General features: G+C 50.2%; 1 long non-coding RNA gene across 1 annotated transcript; it reads left to right on the top strand.

The window, feature by feature from the left end:
• The first annotated feature begins 380 nt into the window (after positions 1 to 380).
• Positions 381 to 9,023, top strand: LOC310694391. Its single transcript, XR_014519652.1, has 3 exons — positions 381 to 666; positions 7,449 to 7,643; positions 8,895 to 9,023. It is a non-coding gene; the product is annotated as an uncharacterized lncRNA (long non-coding RNA).
• The last annotated feature ends 8,615 nt before the right edge of the window (positions 9,024 to 17,638 follow it).

The raw sequence follows: 17,638 nt of genomic DNA, 5'->3' as shown, positions 1-17,638 counted from the left end.
CAAAATATAGTTCCCATGTAGCGCAGACTGGGATAATCATAACCATAATCATAAGAATCATAAGAATTAAACCCTGTCCGTCTGCCTGGGTTGCCCCAGCCACTCTGGGCAGCTTCTAACACATATACTTAAAAACATATTCCACTTCAAAAGCTTCTTATTGAAAGAGGAAGGCCTTTGATGGTTTAATTAGCAATTTGTTGGGTAGGTGGTAATTTGATCAAATAAAACATTCCTAGTCTCTTGACTGACTAATAAGCATAATAAGCCTTTAGAAGGAATTAGCACATTTTGTGCCCCGTAACTGTGTTGGTACAGTCAATGGCCAGGAATGATGGGACTTGTAGTCCGTTAACTCTGAGAGAATCCCTACAAGTGTGGGAAATGTTTCAGTCAGAGCTCATGCCTCAAGAAGCACCAGGGGATTCACACAGGGGAGAAACCTTTCATGAGCCTCAAATGTGGGAGAAGGTTCAATCGGAACTCACATTTGACCAGGCACCAGAAAACCCACACAGTGCGATATTTTTTTTTTTTAAATGCTTTTCCGTTGGAAGTTCATCTCCATAATTACAGCCACTATAGAATAAGTAAAGCCAGGTATGGTGAAATAGGAAGCCTTTCCCCATCATCCAAAGGAACTTTTGTCCAACGCTCTTGTCAGGGGTTTAGGAGCAGAGGCACGGGCAAGGGAGGAAACAGAGAGCGAAGGGGAGGAGGCAGAAGAAAAGATGAGTGATGACGACGACCCGAGATCTCCTAGTCTTTCCAGTGAATCAGAGGATTCACAGAAAGGAGCACCAGTGGCCAGGGCAAGGGGGGAGTCTAGGGGGGCACCCCAGGAAGATAGAGCCAGAGGGGACTCAGGGGGGAGCAGCTGGAAATCGGGACCAGCGTCACCGCCAGGAAGCAGGGAAGAGGAAAGGAGCCAGGGGGGAAGCGCTGGCAGCTCACCACAGGAGGGAGGGCATGAGTCAGGAGTGGCCACACCTCCATCGGGGAGCGAAGAAACGGTTAAGAGGAAAGTGGAAGGTTGGGCGCGCGCGCCAAGTTCAAATGCAGAGGAAGGCGGCGCAGTAAGCAGCCCCGAAAGGGAACCAGGTCCTAAAGCCCGGCGCAAGGAGGCAGGAGGGTCCGGGTCAGCGTCAGAAGAATCCCGGAAGGAAGAAGCCCCGGGGGGTAGAGGGACCCAGAGGAGGACAGTCAGGCGGAAAAGGTGGAGCAAGGCTAGGATATTAAGTTGGTGCACACGGGGCGGAGACTCAGACGGAGCTTCGCCGATCTAGCTACTAGACGTAGAGTTGCGCGCAGCAGCGTGAGAATGGAAACTGTAATTCAATAAAGACTTTTACTTAATGATCGCTGGCTAGCGTGATCCTCTGTGAGCTAGGATCTTCAAGCAGCTCTGACAGTAAGCTCCGTCTCACGATTGTGGGCATCTACAGCCTCGAGGAGGGGAGAGAAACAGGTGCCTACTAGCGAGCTCACGAACGGCAGATGACATGACGGCTGAGCAGCAGATAGAGGAACTCAGAAAAGCAGTGGCACAACTGAATGCCGAGGCTCTCGCATCCAGGAAGAGAGAGGAGGAGGCAGCTGCCGCCTGCAGGGATCTCCAGGTCAGGTTAGACGTGCTGACAAAGCAGACACCCCGGCAGGAGGGAATTGGGTTGGCGAGACGGACAGGCGGGCTGGTCTCTCACTTCGATGGGAACCTGCAACAGTATCCCAACTTTAGAGCCGATGTACTGTGCGCACTGCAACTGCTGCATAAAGACTTTAGAGATGAGCAAGAGAGAGTGGGATTCATCATGTCCCATTTGCATGGGGATGCTAGAGCATGGCTACGCAATTTATGGAGAGATAAGGATCCGGCGCTCCAGAATGCAGATGCCTTTATTAAAGCGATGGATGGGTGTTTTTTATCAAGTATTGACGTGGATCTTGCACGGAAGGAGGTGCATGGCCTGAGACAAGGGAGGGCCAGCGTCAGGCAGTATCATGCCCGCTTTTTCGCCTTGGTCAGTGCCCTGGAATGGGACAGAGATTCGGCTCCTGTAAGAGACCTCTTTTGGGAGGGGCTGCACAACTCGATTAAAGATGAGATCGCGAGGGGGGAGAGACCCCGAACCACCCAGGAGGTCGTTCAGAGGGCACTGGCAGTGGGGGTGAGGCTGGAAGGACGTCCGTGGAGCAGGGACGAAGGGCGTGGAGGGCGCGAACCAGCCAGGGGCCCCTCCTTCCTTCCCAGAGAAGCAGCGCGGGCGCAATCCACGCCTCCGCCAGGAGGAGGAGCCGAACCTATGGAGGTTGGAGGTGCAAGGGCTCAGTTAGCAACCAGAGCCCTAGCACCGGCAGCAGTGAAAGCGAAGCCTCCTAGAGGGAACAGGAAGTGTTACGTCTGTGAGGAGCCAGGGCATATGGCAAAAGAGTGTCCCCAGAGGCTCCACAAGCTTACTGCAGCCTCGGCAATGGTGACTGCAGCAACGCAGCAAGGGGGACCACAGCAGGGAAACGACGCAGTCTGGCTGGAGGAAGAGGCCCTGGGGCCCAGCCAGACGTGTTAGTGACGCAGTCCCCAGAGGTTTTACAGCCCGTGAACCCCCTCCCGCCCAAACCAGTGGTGAGGCTCACCGCATCTCTCCAGCTGCCCAATGGAATCACCACTGACGTGCCCATCACAGTTGACTCGGGCAGCAACGCGGACTTTATAGGGCAGGACTTTGTCGACAAGCACGCTATACAGTTGCTGCCGGCCACACTGCCCCTGCAGGTTGTCACGGTGGATGGCAGGGAGTTGCTAGGGGGGCAAGTGGTGAAGCAGACGCCGCCCATGGCGATGCGACTTGGAAATCACAAAGAAATCATCAGCTTCAATGTCACTCAACTATCGGATACGCCCATTGTATTGGGAATGAGTTGGCTGGACAAGCACAGCCCAACGCTGGCTTGGTACCAGAGGCAGCTGATCTTCGGCTCTTCCTTTTGTGCTGAACACTGCATCGTGCCCCGGCAGGAAGGAGAGGAAGAGGAGTCACAGCTGCTGCTAGGCACGCTGCAAGCGATTCCCCACAAGTACGCAGAATTTTTGGAAGTTTTCTGCGAGAAGGAGGCAGACAGGCTACCCCCTCACAGACCATATGACTGCAAGATTGACCTGCTGCCGGGGGTGGCGCTGCCTAAGGGGAAACTGTATTCCATGTCAGAGGACGAGCTGCAGGAACTCAAACAGTTCATAGATCATAATTTGGAGCGCGGTTTCATCCGAGAGTCCAAGGCAGCGGGGGGCAGTCCAGTATTCTTTGTTAAAAAGCGAGACACGCCCCAAAAAAGACTGGTCGTGGACTATCGCATTTTAAACAATGGGACCAAGCCGTCGGACTTCCCCATGCCCCGAATCGACGACCTCCTGGCGAAGGTGCGGAAGGGGAAAGTGTTCACCAAGTTAGACCTGCGAGGGGCGTACAACCTCATTCGTATGCGGGAGGGAGATGAGTGGAAGACGGCCATGTTCACGCCACTGGGTACCTACGAATACAGAGTTATGCCCTTTGGATTGCAAAATGGCTCCCACGTTTTTCAAGCTTTCATGCATCACGTGTTGGCGGGACTTCTCTACAAGACGTGCGTCTGTTTCTTAGATGACATCCTGATCTTTTCGGAATCGCAGCAGGAGCATGACAGACACGTCAAGGAAGTGCTGACCAGACTAAAGCAACATAGGCTCTACGCCAAGCTGGAGAAGTGCCAATTTGACGTGACGGAGGTGGATTTTCTGGGCTACAAGTTGTCTGACAAGGGGCTCGCCATGGACAGCGCCAAGGTTCGCGCGGTATTGGATTGGAAGAGTCCACGCAACCGGAAGGAGGTCCAGAGGTTTGTCGGCTTTGCGAACTTCTATCGCAAGTTTATCAAGGGCTTCGCTATGCAGACAGCGGCCATCACAGACACGCTTAGCTCCAAGAAAAAGAAGTTCGTTTGGACAGAGGAGGCGGAGCAGTCCTTTCAGGCACTCAAGCGTCTCTTCGCGTCGGAAGAGCAGCTGCTTCACGTCAACCCCAGCAGGCCGATGAGGGTGGAGACAGACGCCTCGGACAGAGCCGTGGGGGCGGTCCTGCGGCAAAAGGACCAGCAGGGGGTGTGGCGACCGGCAGCGTTCTACTCCAGGAAGCTCAGCAAGTCCGAGCAGAACTACACCATCTGGGACAGGGAGTTGCTGGCCATTCATGCAGCGTTCAAAGCGTGGAGGCACTTCCTGATCGGCGCCAAGCACACGGTGCAGGTTTGCACGGACCACAAGAATCTGGAGCACTGGCGCACGGCACAGTTCCTAAACCAGAGGCAGATACGTTGGGCTGAGTTTTTTGCGAACTTCGACTTCCGCATAGAGTATGTCCCGGGGGACACTAACATCATGGCGGACGCCCTCTCCCGTAAGCCACAGTATCTGGAGGACGCAACGCCAGCGGCCGCCATGCACATCTTCGCACCAACAGTATGGGCGTGCGCCGCGGCCACCGTGGATCTGGAGGCGGTGCGACGAGCGTTGCAGGATGACTCCTTCGCGCAAGCAAAGATGGCGGAGGTGCAAAGGGGCACGGCTGCGGCCGACGGTTTCCAGCTACGAGATGGATTGCTCATCCGTAAAGGGGCCATCTACGTGCCGGGAGACGACCTTCGCGCCAAGGTGCTGCAGCAGCTGCACGACGCGCCCACGGCCGGGCACTTTGGCAAGGAGAAGACGGTGGAATTAGTAGCCAGGGATTTCTGGTGGCCTGGAATGAGAGGGGAGGTCGCAGACTACGTGGCGAGGTGTGACACCTGCCAGAGGGCCAAACCAGTGCACAAACCGCCGGCCGGACTGTTGGAACCGCTGCAAACTCCGGTCGAACCTTGGGAAAGGGTGGCCCTGGACTTTGTCACGGATCTGCCCAGCTCGAGGGGCAAGACGGCAGTGCTGGTGGTGGTGGACCTGTTTTCCAAGATGGCGCATTTCATTCCGTGTGCTAAGGTGGCCACGGCGGAGCAAACCGCCAAACTGTTCATAGACCACGTGTTCAAGGTTCATGGTCTGCCACGGTCTATTCTGTCCGACCGGGGGCGGCAGTTCATCTCGAATTTCTGGCAGAAGCTGATGGGCTTCCTGAACGTCAAGATCAACCTGGCGTCGGCGAGACACCCGCAGACCAACGGGCAAGCGGAGCGGGTCAATGCCATCATGCAGCAGTACCTGAGATGTTATGCAAATCAACAGCCTGCGACGTGGGTGGATTACCTGCCGCTTGCCGAGTTCGCCTACAACAACACGAAGCACGTGTCCACGGGGGTCACGCCGTTCTTCGCCAACAACGGGAGGCACCCCAGAACCTTCCCGGGACTGGAAAGAATGGGAGAGGGGGAGCCGCAGACAGCAGATGCGTTCGCGTCGGAGCTGCAGGAAGTCCACGATCAGCTGAGGCGCCACCTGGAGCTGGCCAAGCACGCATACAAGGTACAAGCGGACAAGCACAGAAGGGTTGGCGAAGAGCTCCACGTGGGAGACTGGGTTTGGTTAGCAGCCCACGCAGTGCCGGCCAGGTCGTTGGCCAAGAAGAAACTAGGGCATAAACAACTGGGGCCCTACCAAGTCGAAGAGCAGGTCAACCCGGTAGCGTTCAGACTGGCACTTCCGGAGGGTTCCAGAATGCATCCGGTATTCCACAGATCGGTGCTCACTCCCTACAGGGCACCGCACAGGTTCCAGGAACCCGGAACGGCGCCGAGTCCGGTCAGAGACAGAACAGGGCACGCGGGAGTGGCACAGAAGGAGCGCATCAACGAAGTCACGGAGATTTTGGACTCCAGATGGGGGGAAGAGGGGGGTAGAATACTTTCTCGCCAAGGAGGGCACCCCGGCCAGTGCGAACAGCTGGGTGCCGGGCTACGCCTTGGACGAACCTCTCCTCAAAGACGAGTTTCATGCCCTCTTCCCCCATAGACCTATGCCAGCAGACTTTTTCGACGACTGGCTTTTCACGCCCACGCTTTCGGCCAGCACTTTCCGGGGGTTCGACTCGGACGAGGACCCGACACAAGACGTCCGTTCCCCGGAGGGGTCACCCTCGGGATCTGCATCAGAACCCTCGTATTGGTGGGACGATAGACCAGAGGAGCAGTTCCGCAGACGGTGGCTGGAAGGCCCAGGACGAGCAACACCGCCAGGAGGAAGTGAGGGAGAGACGGACATGGACGTTTTCGGGGACGACCCTGGTTTCGAGCACGGCGGCACAGAGATGGAAGCGGAGGTGACCGTTGTCGACGAGAGCAGGGAGGAAGACCCGCGAGACTTCAGATGGAGACCCGCCACGGGAAGCGACCGATATCCGACGTTCGTCCCTTTGCAACAGCAGCCCCCAGCTCCAGCACCGGAAGGAGGGGAGGGGGGAATGGGGGGCTTCGAGGGGGGGATGGATGTCAGGGGACGTTTTCGGGGACGACCCTGGTTTCGAGCACGGCGGCACAGAGATGGAAGCGGAGGTGACCGTTGTCGACGAGAGCAGGGAGGAAGACCCGCGAGACTTCAGATGGAGACCCGCCACGGGAAGCGACCGATATCCGACGTTCGTCCCTTTGCAACAGCAGCCCCCAGCTCCAGCACCGGAAGGAGGGGAGGGGGGAATGGGGGGCTTCGAGGGGGGGATGGATGTCAGGGGTTTAGGAGCAGAGGCACGGGCAAGGGAGGAAACAGAGAGCGAAGGGGAGGAGGCAGAAGAAAAGATGAGTGATGACGACGACCCGAGATCTCCTAGTCTTTCCAGTGAATCAGAGGATTCACAGAAAGGAGCACCAGTGGCCAGGGCAAGGGGGGAGTCTAGGGGGGCACCCCAGGAAGATAGAGCCAGAGGGGACTCAGGGGGGAGCAGCTGGAAATCGGGACCAGCGTCACCGCCAGGAAGCAGGGAAGAGGAAAGGAGCCAGGGGGGAAGCGCTGGCAGCTCACCACAGGAGGGAGGGCATGAGTCAGGAGTGGCCACACCTCCATCGGGGAGCGAAGAAACGGTTAAGAGGAAAGTGGAAGGTTGGGCGCGCGCGCCAAGTTCAAATGCAGAGGAAGGCGGCGCAGTAAGCAGCCCCGAAAGGGAACCAGGTCCTAAAGCCCGGCGCAAGGAGGCAGGAGGGTCCGGGTCAGCGTCAGAAGAATCCCGGAAGGAAGAAGCCCCGGGGGGTAGAGGGACCCAGAGGAGGACAGTCAGGCGGAAAAGGTGGAGCAAGGCTAGGATATTAAGTTGGTCACACGGGGCGGAGACTCAGACGGAGCTTCGCCGATCTAGCTACTAGACGTAGAGTTGCGCGCAGCAGCGTGAGAATGGAAACTGTAATTCAATAAAGACTTTTACTTAATGATCGCTGGCTAGCGTGATCCTCTGTGAGCTAGGATCTTCAAGCAGCTCTGACAGCTCTTATTAGAGGAATATCAATAGGGAAATAATATATTGGATACAATTGCCAGTTTTCTTCTAAAATGCCCTTTCCCCCACCTGGCTCCTACTCTCCATCCACTTCTTAACAGGATTCTAGTATCTTCCCCAGATGATATTCTATTACGTGTTCTTTCCGTTTTACTCGTTTTAAAATGTCATCCCATTGTCAACACCTTCAGACAGGTCAGCTCTTGGGTTTTCCCGTGGATTTTGAGACTTGCTCTCGGCGGCCTCTGGTTTCTGAATGGTTTTTACCAAATTCTTGGAAGCTGTGATGGATGGCTGAGGAAGAGAGAGAGAGAGAGAGAATGAGACGATAACGTAATACCAATACTCTGTTGCTTCTGTTTTATATATTCAATATTCCACTCTATTTCCTGATTTATTATCATTGAAAAAGCCACTTCCGTACTGGTGAGAAGGTGGGGTTGCGGGCCCACACTCTCCCCACAAACGTGGGGGCTGAAGATTGAGGGAATCCTCGGGCGCGTCAGCTCCCTGCATAGCCAATCAGCTGGTCAGGGAGGCGTGGCCCGGGCTATTTATGCCTGGCGCGCCCGAGGTCCACCCTCTCTTGCCTCTACATCTGATCAGGTTTCCCACCCTGCCCGCCCTTTAGTTGCTCCTCTGACCTTGCTATAGACTTCGTTTGGTCACCGTCAAGGGGCCTGGTGGAAATTTTTTTCACTTGGTGAATTGGCACCTGCCATTTGGTCTTTTTCGTCTACCTCGTAGCAAATCGTCACAATTCCTCAGCATTGGCAGTTAGGCATTGGTAGGGGTATTGTTATGCAAATGAGGGGGAAGGAAGTGCCATCACCTTCCCCCAAAGCAAAGGGTAATCCGGTAAAGGATTCCGGGGGGCGTTGCCCTGTCCGAAGCCTATGGAGGTGTGGGCCTAAGGCACGCCCCCGAGTGGTGACCCTGGGGGAGATCCTAGTTGATGTACATCAGCAGGACTCCCCCTACTGGTGGTTAACCCTCATCGGTCTTCATGCAATCGGGCTGAAGCCGGTTAGCTGATAGGACCAATGCCTAAGCCAATACTGCTCAATTCCTGCAATCAATAAAGTTGTGGCCATTTCCCGCCCATTAACCTTATATACCGTGTCCTGTGTCTTTATTTCTTATGGGGGGAGGGGGACTTGCCACGCAACTGTGTAATATCTTAACGTCCTGTTTCACTGTCTCTTTTTTAGGGGGATTTGTTAATTCTTTTTCTTTTTATGTGTTTTCTCACTCTTTCCTTACCTCTGTTATTTATATGGGTGCCAAGGGCCATCTGTCATTGATGCCTGAGTTGAGTTTTCTGCATTGCAGGGGGTTGGACTAAATGTCCCTCTTTTTTCAGAACTGCCTTTCCACAATGTCATCTATAAACATAATCAAATTCTATGATTCTATGATTCTAAGTGTTTCTCCCCTTTTTTCCAGATTAACAGCTGCCGTTCAAGATGCCATCTATGAACATGGGTATATCCGTCCAGCTACGTCCCATTCCTGTTCCTGTTCGTGTTCCTTTTCCTTTTGCTGTTCCTGGTCGAAGTACTACTACGTCTAAAATATATAGAGGCGGTTTCGGTAGAATAGCCGACATCAACTTTATGTGAATAAATTCAGGGCTCACTGCATCTCGCCTGAAATACAACTAGCGCTCTACCCCCCTGGTGACAGCTCCTTTACTGAGAGAAGGATTAACTTATTCCTCTTTTGAATCTGAACATGATCCCCAGAGGACAGGGGGGAAATGGTCCCTGAATTGCATGTGTTGGGTGAATGGCTGGTGATTGTATGCGCTCAGGTGTCAGAAATGCTGGGTCTTCCCTTCTAGACAAGCCCAAATGGACTGGATCAAGGATCTCTTAGCATCTCTGACACTCAGGTCTACACCTCTCTGCTCAGTGCATCTTTCTGTTTTCCTCCCTTTTCTCTTGGATATGTAACTTTTTCTCCCCTTGTACCTAATGTACTTTGACCAAAATTTGTGGGACACCAAAGTGTGAATGACCTACACTTGTCATTCATTGATGGATCTCTGAATATGTTTCCAGATTCCCAAGAAGCTCTGTTTTTCTCTGTATCCCTTTGATTAAATCACAGCAGGCAACCTTAAAACAGTCTTTTAATTATTTTACACTTCAATGCATTGTTTGTTTTATTATTAATATTATTATTTAGAATTTATATATTGCCTTATGCCAGGAGGTCTCAAGGCTGTTCACAGAACAAAATCAAAATATAAAACCACAAAATATATAAACAAGATAAAAGCAACAACCAAATAACCCCCCCAACCCCAACCCCCCACATTTTTAAAGGGCATAGGATGTCAATCAAATCAACCAAAGGCTCCATTAAAATGGAACATTTTTGGCTGGTGCCTAAAAGTATATAATGACGGCACCAGGTGAACTTTCCTGGGGAGAGCATTCCACAGACGGGGAGCCACCACAGAGAAGGCCCCGTTCTCGAGTTGCCACCCTCCAGACCTCTCAATCTCCCACCCATCTGGTCTAGGGAACCACCCACTAACAGTGTCTCAGTCTTATCTGGACATCATACAAGGCAACCAGTTTCTGTGCCAAAACTGTTCCTAATCCTCTATTGAAATGGATCCAGAAAAGCAGTTTCTTCCGAAAGCGCCTTGTTCTGGTCTGCAACCACTCGCTCCAGAACCTTGCTCAGGTAAGGAAGATTAGCAACTGGCCCATAGTTAGTTAGGTTTTCCAAATCCAGGGAAGGTTTCTTAAGAAGTGGATTTACCACTGCCTCCTCCAAACAGGCAGGGACCACAATTGCTTAACTTTATATCATGCAACATAAAGATATGTTAACATAAAGTTAACATAAAGTTAAGAGCAACAACCCAATAACCCCATAATGTTAACATACATTATGTCATGCAACTGTCCTCCCGCTACAATAAATCTCACCTATCTGTATCACCACTGGTTGTGGTTCCATTGAGTTTCCTTTTATTAGACTTATAGTCATTCATAGAATCATGGAAGTGTAGAGATGGAAGGGACCTTGGGGGGTCATCTAGGAGAAGGACAGTCCACCACGTTGCAAAGCAGTGCAGTCCACTGTTCAAAATCTCTCAGAGACTTGTCACTTCTATAGACATTCCTTCCATCACATGGAAGATGGAGCGAGCTTGTTTTTCTCCTGCTTCAGCGTGTTGGACCAGAACCAATAGATTCAAATGAGAAGAAAGGAGATTCCGACCATCAGGCATTTCTGATGGTAAGAGCTATATAGTGGACTTCTGGAGGATTTTAAACAGAGGCTGGATCGCCACCTGTCAGGTAAATGGCCCACAGGCATGCGAATGCATGGAAATTAGTGAAGTAATTGGAACCCTTTACAGCATAGCTATAATGGTTAAACCCCAAAGTATTACAAAACATAGACTCTAGGGAAAGGAGTGAAAGTATTCCAATGCCCTGACTCACTTTATCAGCCATATTTCTTTGTAGGATGACACTGTTAGTTTTGCAGCCTTATTCCCAGTGATACTTGCACAGCACTTTATCCCAGACTGGATTTATCCAGCTTCCTAGCAGCTGGAGGAAAATGATGCAGGCACCTATTTTGCAGAAAGTCATGTTTGTCTCTACATCCAGAGAGCAGGGACTTCCAGAGCAAGCGCCAGAGCAGGCAAGGGTGAGGGAAAGTGTCCAGAGGAGGGGTGGAGGAACGAAAACACACGAGGGGAAGGAAAGTGATCAAGGAAGCAAGCAATAAGTCAATGGGGAAATGAGTAGCAGGAAGCACCAATGGAGTGTTTGTGTTGGCACACAAAACAGTTGTCAGGGTGCTGTCAGAAGGACAGAACATTTTTCATGTATGCCACAACAGCAGCAAGAATACTCATCGCAAAGTACTTGAAGACGCAAGAATTACCCACCGTGGAAGAATGGCAACTGAAGGTGATTGACTATATGGGACTGGCGGAAATGACGAGCAGAATCCGTGACCAGGGAAGAGATATGGCGCAGGAAGACTGGAAGAAATTTAAAGAGTATTTAAAGAAATATTGTAAAATTAATGAAGGTTAGAAAAATGCTGGATTGGTTATTAAGGGGTTAAAAGCGGCAAGGGATAATTAGAAGAAAATAACTTTTTAAAAACTAATTTAAAAGTAGGGTAAGGATTTGCTGACAATTGAATTTGAAATTGGAATACAGAAAGGGAAGGTATGAGGAAGTCGTGAAAGTAAGCTAAAAGAAAGTAAAAATTGAAGTTATACGTGTGTGGTTTTTTGTGTTTGTTAGTATGTCATTGTTATGGTGTTGTTATTGTATTGTGGTGATTTGTTAAAACTTCAATAAAAATTTAATTTTTAAAAAAAGAAAGTGATCAAGGAAGCAAGCAATAAGTCAATGGGGAAATGAGCAGCAGGAAGCGCCAATGGAGTGTTTGTGTTGGCACACAAAACAGTTGTCAGGGTGCTGTCAGCAGCTCCTGGCTGGTTGCCCAGAAAAGTATAAAGACAAGGAAAAGTTTCTTACCCTCCTTTTTATTTCAATATTACAGAGAGAGGCTATGGAACCCAGCCAATGGCATTGTCCTGAGTTAATCTCCACCTCCTGTCTCTCCCACTTCCTCATTCATCGCTTCTATGGGTGCTGCTACATGCCCTCTGTCTTTGGGCTCTTTGCTCTCCTACTTTTAAGGGTCACTGGGTTCTGGGAGATGGGGGCCTGGAATGCTTTCTAAAGACACCATGTCAGCCAGCTGCCGTTCCAGTTCTGCCTCCTCCTCTCCCAATTTTCCCTCTCATCCACCACTGAGCTGTGACCTCCCTCAAACCATGGCTGTAAATCAATACTGTCTTCCTCTTCCTCCTCCCTGGAAGGGTCAGGATGTAGAGGCAGTCTCCAACACTCCTCCTCTGCCCAGTCCCAGGCAACTGTATAATCTTTGGGGTTACTCACACCGATTCCACCATTCACCACAGGAGGAAAATAAGTGGTATAGAAACCTTTGACATTGTCCCAGATTACTTCTGGAAGAGCATCAATGCCAAGGATCAATGTCATGTAGTGTCTGGCTATTTACCAGATGGAGGGGGGCGCCATTCCTGATAGGGATGACTCCCCCTATGGGAGACAGGCAGGGTCTTGCAACATTCTCTGCAGAGGGCAGGAATCACCCTGTCTCTCCTGACCAACCCTGCCTGCTGCAAAGGTGGTTTTGTCTTCATGGCTCTCTCTCTGTGTGTAAAGAGAAACCCTTGCTTGAGTGCTTGTGTTGTGGGGTTTCCCCTTTGTCCAGTCCTCTCCTTCATCATTTTGATCATCTTTGTTTTACTGTTTTCAATCAGTTTCATTGCCAGCAATCTGGGAGCATATGTACTTCTCTATATTTCAGTTGGGGGAAATTACCCTATTGTGTATGGAAGCTTTCATGCAACCTTTACAAAATACCACAGGATAAAAGAGAAATCAATAGTTATGCAATAGATGCTGATATAGAGAAGGGATGGGTGTTAGATACCCTCCATCTTTTCTCTGATGAATATAGGGAAGTCCCATTCCATAATGAAACTTTACTTCTTATACTCCACACATCTTACTGGGCTGCCCCAGACACTCTACAAAACATAATAAAACATTGAACATTTAAAAAACTTCCCTATACAAGATTGCCATCAAACAGCTTGGGGGTCGGATATCTCCATACCCTCCAACATTTCTCCTATGAAAATAGGGACATCTGTTGTGGTTCTGGCCTCTCAGGAGTTAACACTCCAGGAGCGTTCTTATCAACTGGGTGCACTGCCCACATGATCCATCCATTTCTCCTTTGATCTGAGCTCTCTCTGGAGAGCAGTCTGTCTGAGAACCTTAGCAAGGTCGTTTCGTTTTCTTAAGAGGCAGAAAGCTGCGAACATGCAGGGCCCTTGCAGCAGATGCAGTGGGTCAAAAGATATATAACCCAAAAACTTTAACAACATCCTAAGGAAATGTGGGACATTCCAGGATGAGTACATTTCCGAGCACAATTCAAAGTGTTGGTGCTGACCTTTAAAGCCCTAAAAGGCCTCAGTCCAGTATACCTGAAGGAGTGTCTCCACCCCCATCATTCTGCCCGGACACTGAGGCCCAGCGCTGAGGGCCTTCTGGCGGTTCCCTCACTGTGATAAGCCAAGTTACAGGGAACCAGGCAGAGGGCCTTCTCGGTAGTGGCACCCTCCCTGTGGAACACCCTCCCACCAGATGTCAAAGCGAAAAATAACTACCAGACTTTTAGAAGACATCTGAAGGCAGCCCTGTTTAGGGAAACTTTTAATGTTTGATGGACTATTGTATTTTAATATTCTGTTGGGAGCCACCCAGAGTGGCTGGGGAAACCCAGGAAGATGAGCAGGGTATAAATATATTATTATTATTATTATTATTATTATTATTATTATTATTATTATTATTATTATTATTATTAGAGCCAGGGGGTATTCGGGCCCCCCATAAAATATTTGAGGGGTCTGCCACCTCAAAGTTGATGGGCATTGCCATTCAAATGGTGTGCGTGCACCGTGTCATGTGATCCATTATGTGGGGCAGGGCTTAAACACCTCCCAAAACATTTTATTCAAGTTGACAGCCTGTCCACAAAATTCTGACACAACCCTGAGGTATTTGGAATGCCCCCCCTTCCCAACCTCAATCTTTTTCTTTCCCAACCTCCCACATTTTGTGGTGCAATTTATCTTTGAGAGTAAAATACCCCACCACCCACCCACAAAAAGTATCATGTTTCTCAGGGATAGGATCAAAGCTGGGTGTTAGCTCAGGAGTGAGGGGCAAGTATTAATGAAACCCACAGAGAACCGGTGCTATGCTGAAGCTAAGTTTAATGCATAAGAGGAAGACAGAACATTTTCATTCCAGAAACCAAGGAAGAATTGCCTTCCAGGCATTGCAGCAAGGTAATTCAAACACTGATCTTGATGAGAGAGATGGTACATAAATATTCAGAGTTGTATTGTGTTTCTATAGCATTCGAGCGCAATACAAGTTGGAGGTGTTAAAAAAATTGCCCCTTAGCTGGAGATAAATTCCATACAAAGCAAAAGCCCAAAAGAAGAAGAAGAGGTTGGGATCAACACATCCTAGGAAGCAGTTGCATGTTTGTAAGACAAACATGGATGAGCCAAGCGTCTGGGAATCCTGCAGACTTGGTGGGCACCAAGGCCCATGAGATAATCAGTCGTGAAGCCATGCCGAGTTCGTCAGTTGCTGGTGAGGGCATCATGCCGGTCTGTGTGCTCCCTTAAGATCATTAATATCTGAAAGAACAGGCTCTGAAATCCCTGGCCTCCTCCCATAGACGATGTGCCACCACCGGCGATGTATACTCCCACACGAATCGGCTCACACGTGGCAGCAAGTACTGCTCCTGGGATGATTACATTAGTTGGAGGTGGCATGATCAATATTTCCGTTGGTGGTACCTGATTGATGCAACCAACACTGGCAGCAGGATTTATAGCGAGGCTACTTGATGACACTCCACCACCACTTGAACCCCCAAAGCCCCCACTTCCCCCCAAACCCCCAAAGCCACAACTTGGTTTCAGCGAGCCCAGACCGCCAGCTGGGTAACAGCAGGAGGAATTGTAGCCACAGGTCATTTTGGAGTGATGGGTACTGGATCTGAAATGATGATGAGCAAACATTCATCCAATTTATTCATGATTCACGCATCCAATTTATAACAAAACAACAACCATAACAACAAGCCATACCACCAGAAGTGAAGAGGAAGGAGAGGAAGAAGAGGAGATTATAACACAATCTGCAATCCCATTAAAAAAACACACCCTATCATTAAAAAATCCCAAGCCAGCTGTAGTGCAGCAGTCTAGCATTGGAGGCCTCTCGGTGGTGTCACCAACGGGTTTGTCTCCCTTGCGACCTCATGAGATGGTCTTCTTCCAGGCTGTTGCCTGCTTTTGGAATACGTGCCCCTCTGAATGGTGTCTGTCATCCTTATCACTATCTTTGAGAAAAGATCTAAAAGCATTCTTGTTTACCCTTGTCTGTTCCTGCGAACCCTGAAATTATTACACTTTCATGCTTTTCTTTTAGGTTTCTAGGAGTTGAAGGTTGTGCAGACCCCTCAGAATCAACTATGAAGGGTTTCAGAGCACAGGAAACTCAAAGAAATGTAAGGTATTAATTCTATTATATATTTGTGTCCTTCTCTTTCTCGTACACAAGCACTTTCTCTGGATTGGACCACTTTATGTTATGTTTACCATAGGTTGTTGATTGTTAAGATTTAATACTACAACAATATTAAATAAATATCTGACCATTGATAGGCCAATGCCTTCACTGGTCACATATTTCATGCTAATGTTCATCTTCATGTTTGGTTGGAATCTCATAATACTTAGAAAATCCAGTTTCTTGTAATATTAAATTTTTGCTTCAACTCCCATCATCCCTTGGCCAAACTAGATGAATTTGATGCTACTTGGAATGCATCAACCCCATGACAGCCACAGGTTCCCCACCCTTTCTCTAGCAACAGAAAGCAGATATGTTCCGTCATCCATGCCACAGCCCTTAAGATATTTGGCAATAGAAGGTATATGGCTTCATAATCACCTCTTCCTTCCTCACCCCCTTTCCCTTTTATGCTGTGCTTTTTCAGTGGCAATGGACGTGGGTTGCGCTGTAGGTAAAACCTCAGTGCCTAGGACTTGCAGATCGTATGGTCGGAGGTTCGAATTCCCGTGGCGGGGTGAGCTCTTGTCATTCGGTCCCAGCTCCTGCCCACCTAGCAGTTCGAAAGCACCCTTAATTGCAAGTAAATACATAGGTACTGCTTTATAGCGGGAAGGTAAATGGTGTTTCCGTGTGCTGCACTGGTACAGGCTCACCAGAGCAGCCTCGTCACGCTGGCCTTGTGACCCGGAAGTGTCTCTGGACAGCGCTGGCCCCTGGCCTCTTAAGCGAGATGGGCGCGCAACCCCAGAGTCGGTCATGACTGGCCCGTATGGGCAGGGGTACATTTACCTTTAGCTTTTCAGTGGCAAAGCTAAACTTGAACCAAGAAGCTACCCCCTTCAGTGTTTCATTTTGTTTTCATTTGTGATTTTTTGCAACATGTTCTAGGAGCCCTGCCAAATACACTTTGGAGAAAGAAATGCCTGTCATCTCCAGGTAAGGCAGGAAAGGCCCCCTGCGGAAAATGAGAAGAGCCCCCAGCCCCAGTCCATGTGGACCAGGATTTGGGGGGTGGTATCTGTGAGCCTCCAGGTGTTGCTGGACTCCAATACCCATCAGGTCCAGCCAGTGGCGTAGCGTGGGTTGTCAGCACCCGGGGCAAGGCAAGTAATTTGCGCCCCCTAACCCGTGCATTTGCGCCCCCTAACCCGTGCATTTGCGCCCCCTAACCCTAACCCCCAGATGTTGCGCCCGGTGCGGCTGGCCCCCCCTGCATCCCCCACGCTACGCCACTGGGCCCAGCTGGCACAGGCAATGGCCAGGAAGGATGGGAGTTGTAGTCCAGCAACTCTGGGAGGACCATCGATATCCCCCTCCCTCCCTCTAGGCCTGAACTAGATGGAGGATTGCTCTGACTCCATACGAAAGGAGTCTTCATACATAGCCAAAGTGCCCTAGAAAATGAGAAAGAAGATGAGCAAGGAGAGGCTGGTCTGGGTTCAAAGAAGGAGACAGAGAGAGTGAAGTTTGGAAAGGAAGAGGCAGCAAAAGGCATGGAGTTCTCTCACTTACCAAGGTCTCAAGAGAAGTACTCAGGCGAAGGTGAGGGGAGCTATTGTTAGAATCATGGGCAGCAAGTCCTTTTATACGATTCCAGGACTGCAAGTCCCTCCCTTGTAGACGAAAACTGCCTTCAGGTGTCCTACCCTCCCCGACTAATTGTTGGACGTGGACTTTATCCAGCCATTCCTCAGCCGCCCTGTGTTCATTAGCATGTGTTTTATCCAATTCCATTCCCCTTTCATTATCCTCCTATTTACTCTTTTTGGTGACTAATTATGATACTTTTTACAATAGGTGTTGCCCCCTGCTTCCTAAAGAATGTGTGCCTCTCAGGGTTACAAGCCCCCAGTCCACTCAGTTCTAGAGACTGGTGTAAAGCCCATCTTCCCAGGCACGGGTGGTTCCATCTGGTTCATAGAAGACCTTTTAAAA

The sequence above is a fragment of the Podarcis liolepis genome, assembly GCF_965112155.1.
Source record: "Podarcis liolepis genome assembly, chromosome: 15".
Lineage (NCBI taxonomy): Eukaryota > Metazoa > Chordata > Lepidosauria > Squamata > Lacertidae > Podarcis > Podarcis liolepis.
This window is presented reverse-complemented; position numbering and strand designations above follow the sequence as displayed.